Source organism: Amia ocellicauda, chromosome 8 (assembly GCF_036373705.1).
Source record: "Amia ocellicauda isolate fAmiCal2 chromosome 8, fAmiCal2.hap1, whole genome shotgun sequence".
NCBI lineage: Eukaryota > Metazoa > Chordata > Actinopteri > Amiiformes > Amiidae > Amia > Amia ocellicauda.
In genome coordinates this window covers 17,894,806-17,920,399 of record NC_089857.1, presented here as the reverse complement: position 1 = coordinate 17,920,399, position 25,594 = coordinate 17,894,806, and positions in this window count along the sequence as shown.

The window sequence follows — 25,594 nt, the reverse complement described above, 5'->3', positions numbered from 1 at the left end:
AGCTAAATGGTCTGAGAGTAAATGACTCACCCTGGATTCCTTGTTAGTCTATTGAGGGTTTTTTCTTCCAGATTGTAGCACTGACAGTAAAATTAAGTATTTCAGAAATGTGCGTGTTGTATGTTGTGCTTCAGCAGAAGAGAATGCTTCATGTATGCATACACGTTACACGTATAAGCTATCACATGCTGCCATAGCTTCACCTGCTATAGCAGACCAATACCAGATAAATGGAATTAACACCATCTCCAAATTAGTAGTTTGTCAATTGATTTTTTTTATTTTCTAATATATATATATATATATATATATATATATATATATATATATATATATATATATATATTCATTCTTCATTATAAGCCCTGTCTCTTGAATGTATATCCATCCCATGACATCAGAGCTGTGTTTCTTTCATCACTCCTCTTTCTCAGCTGACTAAAATCATCTCCATCTGATTGTATTGCAAATGGCCTCTTCCCGGTACTGGGGCTCTGCTTCTCACCGCCCGCTGAGTCTTAATGGCTTATACGAGTGGAGGAGTCCATCGCCACAACAGCAGCAATGGGATCAAATGGCTGATCCTGGTGCACATGGCACACAAGAGGTTTTGTTGGGGCTCTTTTGCCAGTCAAAGAGAAATTACCCTCCCCATGATCACTGAGTCCCAGATGGCTCATTTCAGTTTGTGTAAGCAGAGACAGGAGCAGCTGAGGGTTGAACCCCTGACCCTTCATACCAAAGGTATCTGCACTAACTACAATGTCACCAAGTTGCCACATATCACATTGACTGCACTGCGCTGTCATCATGACCTCCCCAGGATGGAGAAAGACATAATTTATTTAATAGGTAGAGGGATTTTTTCTTCTTTTGTGTGGTAGTTTTATAGTTTTTCATATGCTTAAGGCTTGACTACAAATAAAACTATTTACTTCATTATTCCATCAATTATCAATAACCATATATATAAAATTATGTCAAATCTGCTAGATCAACGTTTAGATCATCTCTGAACTTGTAATTAATCTCCAGACAATGGTCTTTCTGTACTGTAAAGGCATAAAAAAGGAAAAAAGAAGTTCTGTGCACAAAAGCCATAGACCTGAGACAGAGTGTTTTCATTTTTGAGGCATCGTTAGTACAATTAAAATAGGAAAACAGATCCTAACTGAGAAAACTATCTCTGTCAAGATTAGGCAGCATTATCTGATAAGCTGCTCTTTGACCGTATGGCAGCTTACTACCAGGGGACAGAAGAAGTTGATGCTCATTATGCTCCTTCCCATGATCCTCTTTGACCTGAAGGAGGAGCACTGGAGAAATTTCAAATCTTTCCTGAAGCAAACATCTACCTTAAGTCTGTATTTACCCTGTGAGTCATTATCTTATCATCCACGGGATAAAGGTACTAAGTTGTGTGTGCAACGACTCTGAGGTAATACAAATGTGTCAAGCGGTGAGGAGACGATGACATCTGATGTGACAAATGGAGGAAATGCAATGGCAAAAGCAGCCAGCCGACACAAGATCACACACAAAATTTGATATTGATAGAATTCAATCGGGGATCAATAGACATTCAGATGATTGATATGAGCTGGTAGCCTCTAATATCAATTTTTCCATCTGGAAACTAGAGTACATACAGCAAACTGATGTGGTCACTGTCAAAGAAAACCCTGAGCAGTACCATATACTGCATCTATTTTCTACCAATAGCTGAGTGCACTTAATAAGGACAAAGTAAGAATGTAATTTGCAGATCAGTATTAAAATGGATGATCACATCCCCTGAAACACAGAGTAAATGAAGACATCATTATTACAAACAAGCTGGTGTGGTGTTTTAGTTGCTTTTGATCTACAAATTCAGTTCCAGATTATGCAGCTTTTAAAAACCCTACTTTAGATTCTTAAAATATTAAATTTTGTAAATTGCCAGGTAAACCCTCTGTAAACTTGAACTTCTCTTCCTTTTACTGCATAATTATAAAATTCAGGGCAAAGGAAACTACCTTTGGTGGAGAGAGTACTGCTTCTATTAATCCATTTTTATACTGCTTACTTTTGTTATTGTTAAAAATGTACTATTGCTTTGATTATTTTAATTATAATTGTACAAGAAATATGTATGTATTTATGTATATATATATATATATATATATATATATATATAGTAGGGCTGCAGCTACTGATTATTATGATAATCAATTATTCTATACATAAAACGATCGATTATTTGAATAATTACAACAATAAATTATCAATACATTCTTATGGGGTCCTGGTGCCAACATGGCATCCTATTCTCGAGTTCGCTGAACTCTGTAAATACAGGACTCTGATTTCCAAAAACAAACTCAGAGCAGGGGCTTGCCCTGAGCAGGACTAGACATTTTACATTACACATAACCACTTCAACTCCAGATGAAAAAACAAAAACCCTTCCTAGGTACCACATTTTCAAAATAATAATGATGATTTCATGCCTGAAATTGCTATAAAATGTAAAGATATGATGAATGAAATACAAAATAAATTAGCAAATTGTGTTTTTCATTACCCCTTTATGCTGCTGTGTAGGGCTGGGCGATAGGACTTAAAAATAATATCTCGATATTTTTAGAAGTTTGGGCGATACACGATATATATGTTGATATTTCTTGTTTTTATCCAATCAAGCTACAAAATAAGACCAAAGACATTTAAACAACAAGTCTATTTAATCATTAAATATGAAAAAAACGAACAAATACCACATGCAGGCATGGCACATATATGCAAAATGCAACACATTACAGTGCAAGTGTTGAGTGATTACTATTACGTGTGTTATGTTGTTATGGGATATATATGTACACAAATACACCGTATGATTTACTGTCACATCATAACAATAACACAAGTAATAGTAATCACTCAACACATGCGCTGTAAAAGGGTACAGATTCAGGTAGATTTACCACATCCGGGTTTATTGTGCTGCATTTAACTCTTAACTCTTGGTTATTGTGGTTATTGTGTCGGGTCTCTCTCCTCAGTCTGTCTGTGTTTCTGATGCTCATTTCTTGCCGCATCCGACACGTGTGGAAGAACGCAAAGCGTCCTAATGACGACAAATACTGCCGTAAAGATTGGGATTTGTGACACAACGATATAAACGATAGAGCATAATATGAAACGATAGATGTTTTTCTTTCGTCACACGATATATATCGTCATATCGCACAGTCCTACTCCTGTGTACATATCCATGTTCAGTAGAGAGATAAGTACAAGCTTGTCTTCTTGTTTGAACAAAGAAAACAATGCAAATGCATTTTATATAATAATTAGCGAACTTTTGTAATTAAAACAATACAGTAAAATGAATATAAGAAGTATTGAACAATACACTGACACACCAATAATACTTAAAAATGACTTTACACGTAAACCTGAGTTTCCCAGATTAAATCAATGTATTTGTTCAATGCTGTTACTGTTGGTGCACAAGCATTGGCGAGAAAGCAGGTGATTTTAACTGAAATTCTGGTGTGCCTGTATTCAAAAGTCACTTTTAAGTTATTCTTTACAAGTGGCAAATTGTGTCTAATTTTTGATATAGACTTTTGCATATATTAGCATTAGAGAAAAGCTTAAATCGGAGGCAAGCACAGTAAATGCAACACTTTCATCAGCACAATTTCATAATTAACACCTCAGTTGCGCTATTACTAGCAATGTCGCAAAAAGGTAGCATGCGTTTAGTTTCTCAAGCTCAAGCTGGTCGGTTGTGCTCTTTTGGAAACCTAATTCTGATTTACACAGTCCACAAAGCACCGTGTGGTTATCATTCTCTCTTATAAATACTCCCACAGTTTCGATGCCTTCACCTAAGTTTTGTTTTGTGCGGTGGCGGCTGCGACGTGCAGGTTCAGACATTTTTTCCAGTGAGGCGCACAGGTGGATGACAAACCAAGTGATGCATTACTGCCACCTTGTGCTGCTGGGAATGAACCCGTTGTTCTCACACAGAGCTAGCAAATACGGGCCAAGGATATTAGGCGAAAGGGCCTAACTGTGTAAATCAGAATCAATTATATTAATAAGAACGGCTTAGAGGCAATGTAGCTAAATGACTATTCGACGGCTGAAATAGAAGTCGACATATTTTACTAGTCGAATAAGTTGACTAATCGTTGCAGCTCTAATATATAGAGATAGTAACAAAACAATGCATACCCTATATACATATCATTATGTTTCAACAATCAAAACTATCTCAACTGAACACACAAGTAAATAAAAACAAAAATCAATCAATCAAACAATGAAGGTATTAGGACTTCTGTGTTATGTATTGGTAACACCCATGACATGAAGCCCTTCGAACAATAGTAGAATGCTCAACATGTCAGAGTAGAACTTTCCAAGTGCAGAAGTTCTGTTTTCCCAAATCTCCATGGAAATGGAAGAATCTTCATGAACCATCAGAAAAATATGTAAAAATGGACAAGAAAAAATTTTCGTACCGTGATTAACTGTCAAGGACAGCTTTCTTCATTAAACCAGATAAGAGCACTATTACCACTATACACAAACTAATTTGAAAATAGTCCAAAATGTAATCTGTCTTCTTAGATTTAGACTTGTGACTATTTAGACTATAGGCTTAATTGATTACTAAAATATAAATATGAATTATGATTGATGTTTAAAATGTAACAAATATTAATGTAAACAAAAATAAAAATACAATCAGCAATGATAGACAAAGTAAAGCACAATCACATAATTACATAATTTGAGAAAATGTTATGCTAAGAATGTAAAGTAAATATGTAAAAATATGTGAAATATAGGAAATGTGATTTAAATAGTGGTGTTTACTGTAAAGTGGTGGATCCCTGCTTACAACACTTCACTCTCATTTACAGAGACTACCGACCTCCCCAGAGTGGAGATAGGACCTAACAAAAACACAGCTACTGTATTTCCCATGAATGCTACAGTATGTGTATATTGAAAGAAACAATTTGTAATTATTACTGTATCACTCAACTGAAACTTTGAACGATACAATAGAGACCTAAACGCCTTAGTTCATTAATTTATTAATTTATCATGATATCCACGATATGGCAAAATCCATATCATGGCACAATGTCATATCGGTATTCACATTCATATCAGTATACCCCCCTCCCCTATTTTGAATTTAAAGGTTTGATGTAAGGAATGAGCTATAGCACACAGAACACCTATATATATATATAAAACAATACACAAGACATTATCACAGTCACATCAATAAACCAACCAACTATTTACACCAAGCCCAGGGAATGTAGTTCATATTTACAAACTTGGAATACAAACTCAATTGACTTGAAATCACTTTTTTATTATAGAGAACATGACATACAGTTTAATCATTCATTCCAGTTCAAGAAATCCTTCTTCAAGAAATAATTATTTTTCAAACAGAAACTAATTCTGAAAGTAATTTCATGAAGTTCAGCTACATTTAATTACTAGCTTTTTCAAATGGCAGTTTTAATAGGCCACATAAACTTTACCAGCTGGCATCTAGATGATTCATCGGTTTTATTTTGAAAAGATTGGTAGCTTAGTATTTTACTGTGTTGTACAGGTTTATTTGGTTGTGAGGGCTGATACGTGGTGGATATGAAAGTAGCAGCACAGAAAGACATGCTTAATGAATATATCATGTTCCTAACCTTGGAGTCTGAATTTGAATGTACAGCTTTACTTTTTAATTTAATTCAGTTTATACTGTTTGCATGAATCAGGAATAGGTCTTAAAGTGTGAAATTCAATTCAATTAAATATAATTATGAAATGTAGCAGGCCTACAATGATATGACAAAAGTACGCTGATTGAAATAAAATGTAATAACAGCCAATTAATTATTTAAACACATTATTAATAATAACAGTAATAATTATACAATCTGAGAAGTTTGTTAACCGTTTCAAACTTTAATGCAGATTCTAGGATATATAGCTGCAGCATTAAGAAAACTTTGTTTTTTGACATGCATCACCAATTCATAAATGGACTTTCACAGGATGTGGTGAACTCATAAATTCATATACAAAAGTAGATCAATATCTAGGAGGCACTGTTGACTCTTTTTAGTTCCTGTAATGCAACGTCAGTATAATTAATAGCCTCCATCATGGATTTAATGCTGTCAAACTTGTAAAACAAAAATTCTGGCTTCCTATTAATGTAGTACAGTGTTTCAGAAACTGATATAATTATTAGGTGTCTTTGCTCTTGCTCTAGCTCAAAAAAATCCATTATTAAATGTGGCATTTTCAATCATGGCATTGCCATTTCATTATAGTGTATAACTTTAATGCTGTAATAAACTTCCCAGTATAAGCTCTGTTTTAAATAGCCCCTTTTGTGTTAGAATACATAATCAGAAATAATGGACCTACAGAAATCTCATTAGGCGGAGACAAATAGGCACTTCAGTCCTTTAAGCAGAACAGAGGGAGTCTTCTCTAGTAACACAAAAAAAAAGTTTGAAACATTTCATCTTAGTATCTGTGTTCTTCAGAAGTGCAAAATACCACAAACGTTGTGGTATCTGCCGACTTCATATTCTTATTTGTTTGGTATCTTTTTGAAGACTTCTTTCTGCACAAATAAATAAAACTCAAAATGTTGGCAATTATTAGGCAACACTTTAAATATATGTTTTTATTCTTTGATCGTATTGGTGCAGATGTGGTATATTCTCTTTTGAGTATGGGCAATCATTTGCACTATTGATACAGATTTATCAAATTTAACAAGAATGTGCCTTAAAATACAAAGACATTTATTCTATAATTTGACTTATTTGAAAGTTTACACAACTCATATGTTAATGAGTTATAGACACTTACGTCCATGGCCAGAGCAGGCGGGGCAGTTGCCCAGGGGCCTCCGACCGCCAGGGGCCCCCGGTGACACTTATACTGTATTTGTGCTGCGCCAAAATAAATGATAATGAGAAACTCAAGAGTCCTCTGTTGGGAGATCATTGGGTATCGACACGCTATAGGTAGCTGTTAAAAATCAATGGATCGACGCACCCATAGCCATAGGGGATTCAATCGAAAACAAAAAAATTAGAAAGAGGCAAGAAATGTAGCTCTTCTCTAAAGTATACTGTCTATACAACGTGTTTTTAATGAGTAATCAGCTGCATGCTGATTTTCTCAAATGGCAAGAATACAAAATGAACTGGGAACACGTTTGTGTCAGAAGAGCCTGCATGGCTAGTGAACTGGTCACAGAGCTGGATCTAGTGACTGAATTCATGATAAAGAAATCAAGAAAGAGAACGATTTAAGGCAAAATGCACCTTTTAACACGCTGTTATGCTCGTTGCTGCTATGCACTGTGTGATTAATGACATGTTTGTGAGACCGAGTTGACACGAATTCCACAAATACCGATGCTCATCCTGTGCACCTGTAGTTGCTGGTAGATGCTGCTTTGGCAGGGCACTTATTTTGTGTTATTTGTAACTTGATAAACGGGTAAAGTATATCTATAGTTGGTCAGATTGCTTGTGCTGCAATTGATGGTTTTACAGGCTGTGATTTTCCATTGGCTGCTGTAGTCCACCAGGCAGTCAGATCCATTTTGTATATCGTTTTTACTGATGTATAAATCAATTAATTTAGAATAATATAGCAGCAGTGCGTTTTGTTAATATACACTACATACATTTATTTTGCTAGTATATTTTCTTTAAAAGGGAAGCGGTAATTTGTGTTTAATATAAGCCTTGGGGTTTTTCCTACAAAAAGTTTACTTTTCTGTAGTGTAGAGACAACAGTACCTCATTTGTGCAGTCGGGTCGCTGGAAAGCTGGACTGTAGCAAGAGACGGGGATTGTATACAGATACCCTATTCCTGTGTAAATATAGCCCCGCTAAACTGAGTTCAGAGGTCTTTATTGATTACACACAATTACACATTATAATATATAAATATACACTGATCAGCCATAACATTATGACCACTGACAGGTGAGGTGAATGACACTGATAATCTTGTTATCATGGCACCTGTCAGTGGGTGGGATATATTAGGCAGCAAGTGAACATTTTGTCCTCAAAGTTGATGTGTTAGAAGCAGGAAAAATGGGCAAGCGTAAGGATCTGAGCGACTTTGACGAGGGCCAAATTGTGATGGCTAGACGACAGGTCAGAGCATCTCCAAAACTGCAGCTCTGCAGTGGTCAGTACCTATCAAAAGTGGTCCAAGGAAGGAAAAGTAGTGAACCGGCGACAGGGTCATGGGCGGCCAAGGCTCATTGATGCACGTGGGGAGCGAAGGCTGGCCCATGTGGTCCGATCCAATAGACGAGCTACTGTAGCTCAAATTGCTGAAAAAGTGAATGCTGGTTCTGATAGAAAGGTGTAAGAACACACAGTGCGTCGCAGTTTGTTGCGTATGGGGCTGCGTAGCCGCAGACCAGTCAGGGTGTCCATGCTGACCCCTGTCCACTGCCGAAAGCGCCTACAATGGGCACGTGAGCATCAGAACTGGACCACGGAGCAATGGAAGAAGGTGGCCTGGTCTGATGAATCACGAGTTCAAGGTGTTGACACAATCCAATCGAGTATCTGTGGGATGTGCTGGACAAACAAGTCCGATCCTTGGAGGTTCCACCTCGCAACTTACTGGACTTCAAGGATCTGCTGCTAACGTCTTGGTGCCAGATACCACAGCACACCTTCAGAGGTCTAGTGGAGTCCATGCCTCGACGGGTCAGGGCTGTTTTGAATTAATTAGCATAGCACAATTATGTCTTTAATGACACCACTTCTATATCACTGTTTTACAGGAAACAATATGCATGCAACTTGAGAGGCTTTACACAATATCAGTATATTTCACACGCATTGCAGTTTTATTGGTAATGCTTTTTGTTGTTTCTGTCTAACCTTTGAAGAGTTCTGCATTGCTCTCACTGGGAATGTGCTGGCTTTATTACAGCAGCGCCTGCCTCGCTTTACTCCCTATATGTATCCCACAGAGGTTATAATAGACCAGTCAGGGTCAAAGATGTAGACCATTACTTCCTCTGCTGGAAGCCCTCCCTGTAATTAAATAAAACTGTAAATTATACATGAGACGGAATAAAGGAGGAAAGTAGAGCTCAACACTTCAGGTAGTCTTGGTGCTGCATAATGATGTTTCAATTGGAGTCTTACTGCTTCCTAATGCATTTACTTCTTGACACTGCGAAGAAGTCTGAAAGATCTGAGTAGCACGTAAGTCATACTGTGGAAATCAGATGAGATTATAGTTAACAGTTCTGTTTTGGAATTAGTATATCACCGCCCCCCCCCTCCCCCCAACTCCCATGACCTGTTTTTCAACTTTAAATTGATACATTCAACCTCCAAACAATTACAAGTCAAAACCCGATAATGAAATATCTGTGTCAATTGATCAGTTAATTTCCCTTTGCAGCAGAGAGAAGGGACAGACAATGCAAAACAAATTGATGGTCATAGGAAAATGCTTTGTTTTAAAGCCGAAATCAACACCACTCAAAATAATGCAACTTTTCTCAGGCAAAATTACAAACCCAGTACTTCATGGCAGGTAGAAAGGAGCCTCTGACTAAAGAAAATCTCACTGTGTTTTGTTGCAACTTCTCATATTATACTTCTAAAGACATTATTCATAATTTGGTTTAGAGTAGATTCACAATTAAAAATAAATCAATATAGCACATACAAAAGGAAGATAAACAGGAATGTATTTACCTGTGCCCTACAAAATGGAAAAAAGCTGTCTTTCAAACAATAGGTACTGTTGTTCAAGAGGTGCACGGGTATCCTTCCACTCCCTGATTTTTAATCAACATTTAAGCTTTATTGTACTTGCTATGTACCCTGATGTATTTGGTTTGGTTTGAAAACAAATATTTCTGTGTTGATTTATTAATTGAGGCTTTCCCAGAAGACATTCAGCAAGCTTGTGCTTTCTTTCTGCCATACCTGAAGATAAGTCAGTTTATTATTTTCAAATCCTCCATAAAAAAACAAGCAAACATTGTTGTATATTGGCACAATAACAAATATAATGAAAAACTAAAAAAAACACGAGGTGTCAAAGAAACTTAAATCCCAGAATACTGCTCACAGTGAAAGAAATATGTTACTTTATGTTCAGTACAGATCTATCATGAAAAGTATTCTCCAGACATACACTGTGGAAAACAAAATATATCTGAGATTTTGATTCTGAGCAATGTTGGGAAAACTACAGAGATATTAAGCATAGTATAGGGACTGTATTTTATTCTCCATGAAGACAGTGAACATTATTAATAGTTTTGAACTGTTCCATAAATATAATCATACTCTAGACTGGATCTGGAATATAACATACTGCCTAATTTATTTTGAATGCATGCTACATGGATTTGGCAATGTGGTTATATGCATCACATGGAAATACTGCATACAACACGTCTTGTCTTGTCTTCAGTTCCCTTGGCATGATGAGGTATGCAGCATTGAATATTTCCTCAAAATCTGATCATTCGTGGTTTCATGGATCATATTGTGCCTATAAGGATTTATCTGCTTCAGTCTCTTGATTTCCCTTTGCAACTAAAAAGTGTGTTATAGATGCAAAATCTGCTGTCATGAAACGGCTAATCTGGATTTTGGTGGAGAACTAACATTTAATTACTTTCCTGTGATTTTAATTATTTTAATTCAGAACCGTGCTACTGAAAGCTATTCCAGGTTTGTTATTATTAAGGCCCTGAAAAATCCTAGAGAAACATGAAATAACTAACTTACCTGGTATTCATTTGGAGATTAATTTATTTACAACGCATTGTAGAATGTGTGTAATTGTTTTTCTTTTTCAAGGGGTGTTTTATAATTAGCCAGTGGTGGATACGTTCACTTCTTTAATTATTCATCTGATGAATTTCATTGCAATGAGTTGATTGACATTTTGAGGTTTCCAACTGCACACTGTTTAAATTTACTGTTGTTATAGGGCCTTTAATTAATTATTATATACAGAATAAACTGTAGTGCATTTAAGTGCAGACTATAAACAGTGCTCTACTCAGTACAGCTGGGGTAAATAATATAATTTAAACATCCATATACATTTGTCTCTTCTATTTTCAGTCAGGCTAGCTGGTTAGAAAGTTACTCTCAGTCCTCAGGCTATATAGGCTATATAAATGTATAGAAATAAAGGAAAACATTTCAGGGTTAAAACTTGAATTGTTTCAAATTCTTATTTAGCTTATTTAATAAAATAAGTGGGTTCTCAGTCGAACTTCAATGTAATGTATGCTTCATGATTGCATCCACATCCTCTATGTGCACCCAGTTCTTAGAATACAATCTTTAACAATCTGTAACTTTAAAGCTTGACAATGTCACTTATATTTCTGAACAGATAAAGATAACAAAACAAGCTCAAAATATTTTAAAGAACTATTCTTTAAACACGACTGATTATCATTTGACTGTCAGGGCACAGAGGATGTGTCTACCTGCACTGCCTCCTTCATAAAAATCGGCTTATGCAAAAGTTCATCCTTTTCAAATGAAAATATAACAGTGCCATAGATTTTGAAATAGTTACCCACTTTAGACTGGACTGTGAGAAGCTTGCAGACAGATTTCATATCCTGGAATAAATCAAAATCTTGAACCAGACAGCTGCTGATTTCTCAGGTTTTTTTAAGAGGGGAGTGTGACAAGTCACTGTGACTCATAGGAAGGACATCAAATGTAATGATTGTTTTTCCAGAATTATCCTTCACTGGGAAGGGTATTCTGGTAGAGAAATTGCAAGTAAAGTGCATACTACAATCAATAGATCTATAAATAATTATAGCTATTAATACAGAAATGGTCCAGACAGAAAGATGAATATAACTATAAGAATGGACTGATTATTTGAAAGTCTAAGGGTTATAATTTTCTAACCAGCATGCAACTTGATTTCTATTCCATGTCAATTCTCATCATATCAAAGGGAACAGTAAAGATATGTCTGAGTCTGAGGTAGTGGTGATGTGGAGAGTACAATCTCAAGCCCCTTTGATCACAAGAGCCATCAAAAATGCAAGGAAGGGCACTAAATCATAATAATTGGTCAAAAAAGAGAAACAGAAAGAAAATGTTTAGAATTAATAAAACATTGATTTTGTTGTTAGAATGGCAGTCCAAAGTTAATGCAAGGCCCTGTCTGAACTCTGCTCGATCAACTGGAATATTTCAAGTTTTCTCTAGGCTGAATTAGTGTTCTACAAACTCTGAAAAGACATCATTGTTAATTTATATATTTTTCAAATGAACAGCATGAAACCTTTCAGCTACAACTGTATGTAGTCAGTATAGAGTGTAGAACAAAAGCAGAGAACACAGTATTCTGTTACCTTTTCTAGATTTTGTACATTTTCTTCATTGAGAGGAAAAACAAACAGAAAAAAGTGACCCTGAATTAGGTAAAGCTCAATATTTAAATACTATTTTAATTAGTTTTTACATTTTTTTGTAGGAGGAAAACATATTTCATTTAAATCACCGTCTTTGACTCGCTTTCCATTTTTGAATTAGGTTGTGGGGTGTTCTTTAAATTAAAATATCTCTGTCTTTTTGCTTTGAATGTAAAACTCATTGGTCATCATTGACAGGAGGTTAATAAGAATTTGTTCATGAAAGACTATTGTTATTTTATAGTAGTACCTTTGAAATGTATAGTAATTCTCTATGAATTCGTGCTCCCATTGATATATACAAGGATATGTTTGATCAAATGGTGAGAGGACATAAAGGTGGAAATACTGAGGGACCAATTTCTTTTTTTAAGGGCTCTGGAGATAGCTACAAAAATGCCCCGTCATCAGCTATCAGCAAGATTTTGTACACGCAGAGAATAATTACATAAACGAATAATTAGTCAGTGACAAAATTTAATGATTGTTGCAAACCATTAATTAAAAACGGGCTCTTTGCAGCCTGCCGACACACATTTCACCTGCTACGACAAATTAATTATTTTTCCAACAAACACACTTTTACCAAGTAATTGGCTTTATTTGAAATTTGGTTTGATGTCAACTGCAGTAAAGAGATAAATCCAAGGCTGCTATCTGATGTTTTCAGCATCCCAAAGGGAGAATCTGGAAGGCACCTGCGGTATTCAAGATCTGATAACAAACAGACCGGTGCTGCTTTTGCAGAAAGGTAGCAGCTGAAATACATTATAGCTGGAAGCATGTACTGAACAGGATTACAACCAAAACAGCTACACTATCACGGGATTCCTTGGTGTGGCAGATGTCATTCTGTTTTATATTTATAAAATCAATTATAAAAATATTTGCACCTCTGCAAATTTCTCCATTCAGGCATTTAAAGAGTGCTACATTTCCTTCTAGGTCCAACAGTCAGCCTGGATTGGTTTATGTGCAATGCATAGTTTTCCCACAAAGTATATCACAATTGATCATTATTGTGTTCTACCTCTGAGGCTGATCAGATGTATAACCTATAACCCTAACATTTCAATCTTTCAATGACAATACATGTCATCAACATTTTAGCATAAAGGATGTTAATATATATATATATATACTGAACACTGTCAAGTCAGAACCCACATTTAAACAATTATACATCCACAACTTTCATCTGAAATTTAGATATGTTTGCGTTTCCTGAAACTTACTACTAAAAATAAGATCTGAGGGGAAATTTCCAAGCTTTTAAGTCAGTTTAGTTGTATGCAAATTAGCCTACTGTGTATATATTTATTAAGTAATTTTCACACTAGATTTTCTAACTTTTTACCATTGCTTAAAATAAAATGCTTTGGCATGTGACAGTGCTGTAAAATTGAATTTTGTAAAAAGAAAACTGTTCTAATTATTTTAAGTTGCAATCTAAACAATGTTTATTAATTCACACATTGGTCGTCTTTAATCCCACAAGTGTTTTCAGCAATGGGGAGCAAATTGACCCATTTTACACAATTGTAAGAACCAGAGAAATACACTGCAGATGCAACAGCATGTGTCCCAGCCAAAATTTTGGGTTATTTAGGTTTCCCACTGTTAGCATCGTTTAAATAGACCCCGTCTGAAAAAAAAAGTCACATGCCTGCAGGGTTCATGAGGTGATTGCCCAAGCAAAGCTTATGATGGATGAAGACCCCCACAGCTACAGTCCTAGGACAGCTGTGAGGGAGGAGAAGGTACAAGGTAGGGGTGGAGGAATGTTGATGCTTACAAAGCACAGACTGGTAGTTTTATATCCTAAAGGTTAAGGTGTACACTCACAACAGCCTAGTTTTCAGTTTTAATCATTTACATGCAAACTTATTGACTTGCCGAAATAAATAAATCTAGAAATACATATAATGGCAGATTTCACAGGCTTGGTAAAACCCAAATTATTTAATTAGGTCTTAGTAAGTCATGTGATTGTTTTACAAATAACATGAACTAGTATTTAATACAGCAGTATTGCAGAGGACTTTGAATGGTATGAGAGCCAACCAGAAATCAAAGACCTCTGACCTAGGAAACAGTTCAGTGCACAAATAGAATCCAATCACACTGGATCCAATGATGCATTTGATGTTTACATGCGTGAAAAGAGAAAAAAGGGAGGTACACATCTCTCACCTTTAAGTCCATAATGGCTCTGGAAAAGCTTATCATCTGCATGTTTAACCACAAAGAAGTATACAACAAAGTCAATAAAAATAGACAGACAATATATGGCAAGCTATCACGGAGGAGCTGGGCATGAATGGTATCCATTGATATAGTTACAATTCTCCTAGAAAGCCTAGTTACAGGAAAACAAGAGAAAGGTGACCTACATTATTTACAAAGATTTGTACTTTCAAATAAATAGTTTAACGTGGATCCGTGCACTCTGCTGTTGTGTCTATATGGTGAGGTGGAGGTTTTGTGTGATACGTTTTTTGTTAGGTTTTTTACATATCATTGTAGTTGAGGAGGTAAAGAAACAGTGGTGTAGCTTGCAAGACATACACCAGTGCAATAAACTGGTACCTGGTGCGGTTTTATCAGATCCAATGTAAACTTTTGAAATCACCAATTTCTGAATTTTTGGCTAACCGTTATGACGTCTGAGCTGCTTCAGGAGGGATGAGACAAAGCATGCATCCTTTACAGCAGTACTTTCAGCCTGTAGAACACACCCTGTACTCTAGTGAAGTGCTTTTAGCATATATGCAAATCAGGGACCCACTAAAGACCCATACATATTTGTCCTACAGATAACACTGAACATTTCCTATTATTTTAAGTGTACAGTTTGTGCTTTTATTATTTAAAATGCCAAGAATGTCTCATTAGTTTTTTTCCCCCATAGACAGTGAACATTTCTAGCATAACTGGTAATATATGTATATATTATATATGTGTGTGTGTGTGTGTATACAGTGTGCAATAGAATGTTAATCTGTCAAGGCCATTGCACTCAGTTATTTAAAATGTTTTCAGTTTGCTAACTTATGTTTTTGTCTATCCATACAGTGAAAATAATAAAATGAAGGCTCTTTTAGAAAAACACACACACACACACACACACACACACACACACACATACACAAGCATGTACAGACGGGTGACAAATTTAAGGAAAAACCTGAATAAATGAGTGGAGGAACATAACGAATACAGATGCCTCCAAACAGGTGTACTGCATGATACAATTAAGCAATTAACATCCTATCATGCTCTGTGGCATGTATACAAATGTTGAGCAGGATCAGTTGACCTTGATTTTAGTTAAAGATGGCAGTACATAAATGCGTCATTACAAAGACAAATGCACATTTGAGAGTTCAGTGGTGTAAAAACCATAGGCACTCGTCTACAGAGATGTGGAAAAAAGTGATATGGTCAGATGAGTCATCCTTCACATTCTCGACAACTTTTTTATTTTGAAATCTGAACAGCAGAAGAAGAGAAACTGAAATGCAAATGACCTCTCTTCATATCTTTTCTGGGGGCTCTTACTCTAGTGATTCAACACCATGAACTTCTGTGCTTGAATTTTTAACATCAGGATACCAGTGTCTACAATTGCTATAATTTTTTCCACCTTTGTCACTGCTGCTCTCATGTCACTTGTTTATCTGGCAGGCCTATTGGCCCTTCTGTTAATACTGAACTTACAGCACTTCTATTTCATCTACAGGGACTGCATCCAGCTTTAATGCCACCTGTCACATTGCCTCCTGCAACATGGCTTTTCCCCATGCCTTTGCCTTTTCTTTCAGTCCAACTACTTTCCCATTCAGGGATGCATCAGACCCATCTGAGCTTCTGCTTGTTCCACGGGAGCCTATTTCCTTGCTCTGGGTTTCTGGGTCTTTGCCAGCAAGTCTTTTTCATCTGCACCATCTCGTTGTGGCCTGCCGTAGCTCTCAGATGTGACTTGTGTTACACAAAGGGCTTCCTCTTCCTTTCTTTTTTCCTATCCTTCCGAATGTCAATGTTGAGAGACGCTTTCAAGATCACTAATGGCGGCTGTCAAAATGTCAACGTGACACTTGTCTGAATTTTGTCAAGGTGAGTTGTGTACAAACATTGATGCATGGTGTTCTGATTCCCAAATAAGAAAAGGTGGATATTTGGTAAGATATGAAACATCGTTACCTGTTGAGGGTTGGGTAGAAGGACATATCTATTGAGTGACAAACATATTGTGGGCTTATATGAACACATACATGTGGTGCCATACAGCCGCTGAGGGAATCTATTTGAGACGGTCGTTGCACCAAGCAGAGAAAGGAATGAAATAACATGAGAGTGAGATTGTATTGATTTGTTATACATCTTAAGATAAATTACATATCACAGTGGTGTCTGTCGACCAGGTAAAATTGGAAATTCAGCAAGACATAACAGTATGAGGTACTACTGTGAAGGGGAAATAAATGGTGTGAATCCTGGCTACTTTTCACTTAAAACCCATTGTGCTTTGGTCTCTTGCTGGGCTGATCATTGAACAAGCAACTGTTCAGACTTGGGAAATCAGACTGAACTGAACTTCATCTGCAGGTTGTTTAATAACCCAGTTTCTCTGGCTGGAGCAACTTTCTTCCCAGTCCTTAGTGGGCCGCATATTATACAAAGCATCAATGTAACAGAAACTAATCCAGAGACCGTAACATGGCAATTTAAACAGTGACATTCAATAGAAAGTGAGAGCATCTTGTAGCTATTATATTTCTTAATATCAACAGCTCTGTGTCTATTTCACTGTATTGCAGTAAATCAATTTCCCTGCATGTATTTTACACTCATTGCTCTTTAGAGGAAGCAGTTAATGGCAACATCTTGCTGAATGTCTAAATCCTGCCAAAAAAGTGAAAGTAAAAAAAAGTATAGTGTTTATAGAACTGCTCGACCAACATTAAAATCGAACATTTTCACTTATTGCACATAAACCTGAGCAAGATAACTAACAAAATATTGTGCTTCAGATGTGAGAATGTACTCACTGATCTAAACCCATACATGTGGCTGATAAGAATGGGGAAATATGGCTTTCTTAAAGTAAAACAAGAAACACATTTAAAGAAGACTTTTCTTTTCAGATGAATTTCATTTTTGCAGTTTAAGTAGGCACTGGAATAATATTGTTTCTCCTTGCACTAGCTGCAACACCACAGCCATTGGGTACACTGGGTGTTTGTCCAAATATTTGAATAGTGAAGTAAAATTATTGCCACAGTCCATCTGTATGAGTAGTTGATCAGTTTGTGCATTATAATTAGCCAAGAACTCAAGAATTTGAAGTCCTTTTACATGACAAACCACACCACCTAGTTTCCTTTTTTGTAGCGTTTCCTCTTTGTTATGGGATTCACCAGCTCACATAAAAAACAGGAAATGAACAGAGGATAATGAACTAAACCAACAGCTTTATTTGCAGGAAGCAGTTTTACAGGCAGATACAGCAGCAATGTTTCTTTCTACCCCTCATTTAACACAAAACCCCCAGATTGCTAAATATACACATGCACACCATTACATTTCAGAATTATCTCAACCTTTATATACTGTATATATGTGTGTATGTGTGTATGTGTGCATGTATGTATATATGTGTGTGTGCGTTTCTTACCTAAACACAAACTGGGACATCACATGCTCTTAATGAATACGAAGCCCCTCCATTTGCCTCTTGCTAAATTATGTGATCTCCATCAGTCTGGTGCTGTGTTTTCTGAGCAGCTGAATTAAAGTGCTCTGCAGGTTACATTAATATGAACATGATATTAAACATGTTACAGTGCACGTAGCAGGTGAATCCTGTGTTGTGTTTCAGTGTTGTGTGTTTGGGCTCAAATGGCGGTGGGATCCAGTGATTGTGCAGCTCTTGACTGCAGGTCTGCGCACACAGGGGGTTTAATGAGTCGCTGAATCGGCGCTGCTATTGAAACCGAGACAGTGGATTCGCATCCCACCCAGAATCACCAGCCCACCTGATCACTGATTGGGTCAGGAAGAACCGTCACTCAAAACTACTGGACTAATGGAGACTCAGGATCCACGCCTCCCTGTAAATCCCGCCCTCACGACAAAACAGCGCCAAAACTCATAAACGAAAATAAATAAATCGAAAGCAAAGAAACTGGCGGCGAAAGCAAAAATTGCTGCAAAGACATACATTTTTTTTGGTTTACAATTCTATAAATTTTGCATTCGATTTTTTTATTTTTGATCTCAACATCAATTTTTTCTAGTTTTTTTTTGTTTACAATATATATTTTTTGAATGCGATATTGGTTTTTTTGAATGCAATACTTATTGCGCTAATTTGAGCCCATACGCAATACACATGGAATGTATTGTCGATATTGGGCTGAGGCACATTCATAAAAATCAGAGACTCAGAGATGCCCGTTCTTGAGTGTTTCTGCGTGACGCCACTAAGCCCCGCCTACAGAAATCTTTGCAGCTCGCACAGCCCCGCACAGCCCCGCACAGCCCCCACAGCCCCGCACAGCCCCGCACAGCCCCCCACAGCCCCGCACAGCCCCGCAGAGCCCCCCACAGCCCCCCACAGCCCCGCACAGCCCCCCAAAGCCCCGCACAGCCCCGCACAACCCCGCACAGCCCCCCACAGCCCCGCACAGCCCCGCACAGCCCCCACAGCCCCCCACAGCCCCGCACAGCTCTGAGACGCCGCTGCGGGAGGAGTTGTGGCTGTGAGACACAAGATTATGCAGAAATCAAGAGGGACGTGTTAAGCTGACTGAAAACTACTAGTCTCCTTGTTAGCGGAGATGAATGTCAACTTTCATTACACAATGAAGCTGTGAACAGCATTGTCAAAACCATAGATTTAGAATTATAGATTGACACTTTAGCATTGGCAATGCTTTATTAAATAATTACATCAATTATTTTTTAAAATATAATGTAAATCTATGATGCACAATAATTAAGTTGGCAATTCTATTTTTTAAAATAAAAACTAAAATAATATAAAAAATAATAACACATTTTCATCCAATTACACTTTCTGCAGGGTTTGTGAAGAAATGTGGTCACGTTCTTGTAGAGCAGACTTGCGCAGTTCTGCACAGATCAGCAGGATGCAAACGGTCCCATTGGTGGAGCCGTGCAGATCTGTGGACATTTGCGTTACATCGGCGTTCTTTGATCAGATCCATCTCAGGTCAGCCAGCGCAGCAAGTTGTGTGATACGTGAACGTGATTATGTTTATTGGTAGCTGATAGTTTTGACTAAATGACACAGTAATTAGCAAATTATTCAATTTAGCATAGAAAACTTTAAAATACCGATATGAAGGTATAGTAAAAGTCCAAACCGGTCAGTAAATGAATACCGGTATATAGTTTTCTATACCGCCCAGCCCTAATATATATATTAGAGCTGCAACGATTAGTCAACTTATTCGACTAGTAAAATATGTCGACTTCTATTTCAGCCGTCGAATAGTCATTTAGCTACATTGCCTCTAAGCCGTTCTTATTAATATAATTGATTCTGATTTACACAGTTAGGCCCTTTCGCCTAATATCCTTGGCCCGTATTGCTAGCTCTGTGTGAGAACAACGGGTTCATTCCCAGCAGCACAAGGTGGCAGTAATGCATCACTTGGTTTGTCATCCACCTGTGCGCCTCACTGGAAAAAATGTCTGAACCTGCACGTCGCAGCCGCCACCGCACAAAACAAAACTTAGGTGAAGGCATCGAAACTGTGGGAGTATTTATAAGAGAGAATGATAACCACACGGTGCTTTGTGGACTGTGTAAATCAGAATTAGGTTTCCAAAAGAGCACAACCGACCAGCTTGAGCTTGAGAAACTAAACGCATGCTACCTTTTTGCGACATTGCTAGTAATAGCGCAACTGAGGTGTTAATTATGAAATTGTGCTGATGAAAGTGTTGCATTTACTGTGCTTGCCTCCGATTTAAGCTTTTCTCTAATGCTAATATATGCAAAAGTCTATATCAAAAATTAGACACAATTTGCCACTTGTAAAGAATAACTTAAAAGTGACTTTTGAATACAGGCACACCAGAATTTCAGTTAAAATCACCTGCTTTCTCGCCAATGCTTGTGCACCAACAGTAACAGCATTGAACAAATACATTGATTTAATCTGGGAAACTCAGGTTTACGTGTAAAGTCATTTTTAAGTATTATTGGTGTGTCAGTGTATTGTTCAATACTTCTTATATTCATTTTACTGTATTGTTTTAATTACAAAAGTTCGCTAATTATTATATAAAATGCATTTGCATTGTTTTCTTTGTTCAAACAAGAAGACAAGCTTGTACTTATCTCTCTACTGAACATGGATATGTACACAGGAGTAGGACTGTGCGATATGATGATATATATCGTGTGACGAAAGAAAAACATCTATCGTTTCATATTATGCTCTATCGTTTATATCGTTGTGTCACAAATCCCAATCTTTACGGCAGTATTTGTCGTCATTAGGACGCTTTGCGTTCTTCCACACGTGTCGGATGCGGCAAGAAATGAGCATCAGAAACACAGACAGACTGAGGAGAGAGACCCGACACAATAACCACAATAACCAAGAGTTAAGAGTTAAATGCAGCACAATAAACCCGGATGTGGTAAATCTACCTGAATCTGTACCCTTTTACAGCGCATGTGTTGAGTGATTACTATTACTTGTGTTATTGTTATGATGTGACAGTAAATCATACGGTGTATTTGTGTACATATATATCCCATAACAACATAACACACATAATAGTAATCACTCAACACTTGCACTGTAATGTGTTGCATTTTGCATATATGTGCCATGCCTGCATGTGGTATTTGTTCGTTTTTTTCATATTTAATGATTAAATAGACTTGTTGTTTAAATGTCTTTGGTCTTATTTTGTAGCTTGATTGGATAAAAACAAGAAATATCAACATATATATCGTGTATCGCCCAAACTTCTAAAAATATCGAGATATTATTTTTAAGTCCTATCGCCCAGCCCTACACAGCAGCATAAAGGGGTAATGAAAAACACAATTTGCTAATTTATTTTGTATTTCATTCATCATATCTTTACATTTTATAGCAATTTCAGGCATGAAATCATCATTATTATTTTGAAAATGTGGTACCTAGGAAGGGTTTTTGTTTTTTCATCTGGAGTTGAAGTGGTTATGTGTAATGTAAAATGTCTAGTCCTGCTCAGGGCAAGCCCCTGCTGTGAGTTTGTTTTTGGAAATCAGAGTCCTGTATTTACAGAGTTCAGCGAACTCGAGAATAGGATGCCATGTTGGCACCATACCCCATAAGAATGTATTGATAATTTATTGTTGTAATTATTCGAATAATCGATCGTTTTATGTATAGAATAATTGATTATCATAATAATCAGTAGCTGCAGCCCTAATATATTTTAAGAACTGCCTTTCTGATTGAGAGAAAAATGTACCACCTGATACAAGAGGTAATAGTTTAATGACATACCATTTAAATTTGGTGAAGTATAGCAGGTAAAACAGCTTTAAAAACATGCCTTATTGTATTTGAATGTCAGTTAGATATTGTAAGCCAATGTGTAAATTCTTAGCAGGATTTTAATAAGATTGTAGAGGGGCCCCATTTTGATCATTAGTGTGTATATATTTTATCTGGCTGATTTTTAGAGCACCAAGCTCCACAGTAATTGGCTTATATACATTCACCTCTCAGTAAAAACAGATTATGTTTTTTTTTAGATAGAATCACATACATAAATGATAAAATATTAAGTGAGAATGTTATAAAGATCCTGCAGTAATATTGCCTGGTTCGTCTCATATAATTATGTGATAATTGACTCATAAAAAGTCATTGTTTTCTTATTACACTTGGCAGCAAAGCACACTATGCAAAACGGAAGCAAAGTATCGTTGTTGTCTCAGAATCCATTCTTATTTTTATTGAAAATGAAATGAAATCACAGTGGTTCTTTTAAGCGTCTAGTTATGTCAACATTATTGCAATATTCCCATATATTATGTCCTATGCTGCATAGATCATTGTGAAATCTTAGCATGCTCTTTTCGCCGGTGAATAGTTTTACCCAATTATTTTAATTAACTTAATTTGTTACTCTATAGAGAAAAGATTGGCCCATTACTCTGGCTATTTTGTTCAACAACAAACCTTATTTATTTTTTGCTGTCACAGTTTGGCAGAATGTGCAATAATGGGCAAACACCCAAATCACTTGTGCAAGGGTTTTTGGTAACTTTATGTCCCTCCAGTCCCCCTACACTGCTTGCATATTAAGTCTTGATGCTCTCTTTATCAGCTATATTTTCTAGTTAAACAATTGTCAATCAATCGATACAGATGGAAGTGAAAACCGCACAGGCAGTAAAATTTTGTGACCAGTAAGTCCCACTGTTGTATATTACAATCTTTTTACAAAATCCACCCCAAAACTAAAAATGCACAAAACTAGTTATTTTCTTGATCAGAGGCTTCTTTAAGACAGTTTAAAAAGGAGGGAATGTGAAATCATTAATTAAATCAATGCTTGGGATTCTGAGGGTTATTTCTGAGGGTATATTTTATGACTGTTAAGTCTTCTTTTCACTGCTGTGTATAAAAAACAAAGTTGAATATAAGAATATTAATTTGAATGTGCAATGGTATTGAAGTTTAGCTAGTCAAAGGATTTTAAATCTTCAAATATCTCATAAGATCTTTGACTTTATAATTTATGTGTAAAGTGTGCAAAATGCACAGGTGAATTTGAACAGGTGAATTTCAGTCTGAAACCTCAAGCTATCAATCAAGACATTCCACTGAAGCGGATCTAAAGAATAATTAAGTAATCGGCACATCTGTCAGTGACTTATTAAAATATATCCCCTTATAACGAGGGACAATTAAAACTATTCTCCAGCTGATGCATTTAAATTCAACTCTTAATGTCAAATCCACATTAACTCAATAAAGTAAATTATAAAGTGTCCAAAATAATCTCTTGTTCCACACCCACCTGTAATAAATAAACCAAATAAATAAATACATCAATCAAAGCAATTCCTTAAGTACACAACTTGTTTCGTCTACATCTGTGCTGTGTAAGTGATCTTCCAATGCTATTTATTAATTCAGTAGCTCTATTCCTAATTAATTAAACAGTACTCAAACCATAGCATTATTAAAACACACAAGTCATTTAAACATTGATTAAGGTCTGCTACATAATGATATTTATTATTATTATTATTATTATTATTATTATTATTATTATTATTATTATTGTTGTTGTTGTTGTTGTTGGCTAGAAATTTTAGATTTCACAGAGGAGCCCTAAAATATGTAAAATTTCACATGTTCCTAAAGAAACAATACAAACATTGTCATTCAGTACTTCCTATGTAGCAATAATACATTTAACCAAACAACCAGCTGAAACAAAAAAATAAAATTTAACTTTACAGCATGATGGGTAGAATGGCCTCCTCTCCTTTGTAAACGTTCTTATGTTCTTTCTTAAACCTGGATATGCAAAATTAATTAACCAATGTATTTTTTATTTTTATTTTTTACAGTGATGCTCAGTCTCTAAAGTAATGATACATTGTTATCCAAGAAATGCAGTTATGTCACCTCTTATAAGGCACCATTATTGGCTAGTACACCAACATTATAGAACATTACACTCTCAAATGCACTTCAGTTGACAATCAGACTGTACCTTTCTAAAGTTCATATTGGCACAAGTGCATTTTTGCAGATCATGCCATTTCACAAGAAGAAAAATGCCAAGGATATGTATTACCACACCTTGTTATTTCCTTCACAGACAGAAAATACAATGTGTATGAAGTGTTTATGCTTTGGTAACCTACTCGCTTTCATGTTTTGTTATTATTATGGAAATGTTACTTGTGAGTACAGCTTACAAATATAACTTGTGTTTGACATTCATACGGAGTTCTTTATGAATATGTGGTATGGTTGGTCTGAATCTTTTGTTTCTTAAATGTTGTATTGATTACAGTACATTTGAACAGATCACTGGGCTCAATTTGGTGTCTTTGATGTTCTGTTTACATTCATTATCAAGGAGCTGCTGGTGTTTTATATATTAATTCCAAACAGCTGTTATCAATGGTACCAGTTGAGCTTCTTTTCAGTGCTTTCCTTTTACTTGTTTGTTGTTTTAATTTTGTTTGGTTTTTATGCCTTTTGAAATGCCATTTTTGAAATATTTTCAAAACTAAGCTGAAAGGTGTGATTTTAATGCCAGGCTATACTGGACGTGATTTGCTTTTCAATGTACCTTTTCAAATATGGAAAAGTACCCCTTTGGGTTGGCATTGAACAGGCCGTCTCCACATGAAGAACTGGGTCAGATTCAGAGTTAGAAAAAATGACAATGCAGAGTCAAATAAATAGTTGTCAAAACAGAGCAGCAAAAAATCAATCAAGCTACTGGCGGATCAGAAGGCCTTGTCTTGAAGCCAGGATATAGGTTTTGTTCAGAAAAGACTGAGGCGAAGAAGATACTTCAGTAATGTTTGGACGCCGCAGTTTACTGTTTCTGTTCAGTCATAGTCATCTGATAATGAATCCTGGGCTTCTGCTGATTAAAGGACTGTGCTCTCTTCCACCTAACAGGGGTCTGAACCATGACCATAAGATTGGCAGTCACACAATTGTTAACAGTGGGATCTTCAGAGATATTGAAATGTGTAAAGTGTATGTGACCTAATTCTTAGAAACAGGAGATGCTACTAAGGCTGTGTAAGGAGCTGACTGAGACAGTGCAGATCACTGTAAAGACTGAAATTTGAAAACTTAGCATATTGACCTGAATATAAGTCTGTCTTGACTTGAAGACAACCTTATTTTTCAACGAAGAGAAATTACAAAAATATATACAGATGTACCCTATTGTATCAAAGAGATTAGACAATTTTGGCGGCAATGGCGTGAAATACAAATGTCTTTACAAACCATTAGGGGGTGTCAGTGAAACCATTTTCTGACTCAGTAAAGCTCCGA